Source organism: Geotrypetes seraphini, chromosome 1 (genome assembly GCF_902459505.1).
Source record: "Geotrypetes seraphini chromosome 1, aGeoSer1.1, whole genome shotgun sequence".
Lineage (NCBI taxonomy): Eukaryota > Metazoa > Chordata > Amphibia > Gymnophiona > Dermophiidae > Geotrypetes > Geotrypetes seraphini.
This window is the reverse complement of record NC_047084.1, coordinates 85662504-85664704: the sequence shown is the minus strand read 5'-3', so window position 1 is coordinate 85664704 and position 2201 is coordinate 85662504.

Sequence of the window (2201 nt, the reverse complement as noted above, 5' to 3'; positions counted from 1 at the left end):
CTGAGGAGTTCCACGCATTTACACTTTTGGACTGTTTATTCCATGTATCTACTACCTCAGGACTATCAGGGACCCCTGAAAAAGACTATCTTGTCGAAACACAGGCCGTGTTGGGTCCCATGCTCTCAGCGGATTAGATCCTCAAGGTTTTTATGTGGATCATTTTATTTCTATGTGGATTGTTTACTTTGACTTGTGGAACTTTTAAATTTTTCAGGAACATCGTCACTCCAGTGTTTTTTGGTTTCTCGGGGGGAAAGGAGGGACATGGATCTTGGACTGCAAGTATGTGTGTCTGGGGACGACGACACATGGATGATGGACCCACAAATGGGGGTGGGGGGAATGGTAGATAGAGGAAGAGAGTAACCAAGACCAGAAAAGGGATGGAAAGAAAGGGATTCTTAGCCAGTGGTAAGAGGGAGAGAGAGAGATGCCAGATAATGAGACCAAGGAGGGGATTTAGGGTGCAAGTGAGAGAGTTGTGGGATTTAGAGGGAGACAGAACTGCAACTGGAGGGAGAGACAGAACTGAGGAGGCTGGAACCTGAGAAAAGAAAAGGCAGGAAGGAATTTCAGGCCTCAGGATATGAGAATTCTATGCAAACTACTACAAATGAACTTTGCAGAATTTTGTATTGGGCACATAATTTTCAACATTTCATGCAGAATTCTGCCTGTAGTATCTCCTTCCCTCCTGTCACCATGTCTCTTGTTTTTTTTTCCATCTCTAGTTCCAGAATCTAGCCCTCTCAAACATCACTCTCTCTCTCCCATCTACCCCTCTTTCTTCCAGCAAATCTTCCTGTGATCCTACCCTCTCTCCGTTTTTGGGTCTCTCTCTCTCCCAATTCCATCCCTCCCTCGCTTGATATTTGGGTCTCTCCCACTTCCCTCCCTCCATCCCTCAAATGTTTGGGTTTGTGTCTCTACTTTCTCCCTCCCCCCATGGTTGGGTCAGTTGCTTTCCTTCCCTCCAATTAAGCTTTTATAGCTTCCCAGCAGTGCTAGCGATTAAAATATAGCATTGCCAGCAAGCTTGCCTGCTCCACAGCCTCTCACGATCTCTTCATTTCCTGCTTACACTGGAATAGCTGATGAAACTTTCTGTTCCGGTGTAGCAGGGACTAAAGAGATCGAGACTGGAGCTGATGAGCTTACCGGCAATGCTTTGCTTTGATTGCAAGCACTGCCAGCAGGCTATAAAAGGTTAGTGGGAGGGAGGGAAGGACTATAGTGGACCATGGCAGTCATCAGCAGCAAGGCAGCTCTCTGGGGGTAGATGGTGGCAGCAATAGCAGCTCTCCAGGGGTGGGTGGTAATGGTAACAGCAGAGGCGGCAAAGCAGCTCTCTGAGGGTGGGCAGCGGTGGCAATGGCATCTCAATAGAGGGTTAAGTGACTTGCCCAAAGTTACAAGGAGCTGCAGTGGGGGGTAGGGACAAAAAACCCAATACACATACCTTTAATGGCACAATTAATTGCGATTAAAGTTTTAATCAACACACAACCCTAGATTCTAATAATATGCATATTTTGTAGAACTTTATTTTCATTAGTGTATTGCAAGATTTAATTTCTTATATACAGACTGCAAGCCCAAAATTTATCCAACGGTGTACATTCAGGCATAGCAGGTATTTTTCTGTCCTTAAAGTGCTCACATTCTAAACCTCCCCCCCTTTTTATCATGCTTCGCTAGTTTTTTTTAGCAGTCTGGCAAGGTAGGTGCTCTGATGTTGCGCTAAAAACCTCTAACGTAGCTTGATAAAAGGGGCCCTAAGGTTGTACCTAACTGTTTAGGAAATAACAAAAAGATTATTTTTTAGGGTTAAATTTTGTTTTAGCTGACTTGATGGTTTCAAAATATTTACTTGTGTTTGCAATATGCTCTAAGCCTGGGTTACTCAATTCTTGTCCTTCAGGTCTGAAGATGCGTCAGGTTTTCAGGATATCCACCATGAATATGCATGACAGAAATGTACATGCATTAACCTCAATGGCATGTAAAGCTCATGCATATTCATAGTGGATATCCTGAAAAGCTGGCCTGCGCCTGTGGATCTTGAGGACTGGAAGCAGTTTTGGTAAAGTGTCAACCAAGACTGAGCTAATAAATAAAAAAGGAAAGCAACTTTTAGTATACTTAGCCCCAAAAGATAAGGCCTAACATCAAAACAAAAGCAAGCAGAAACATTCATG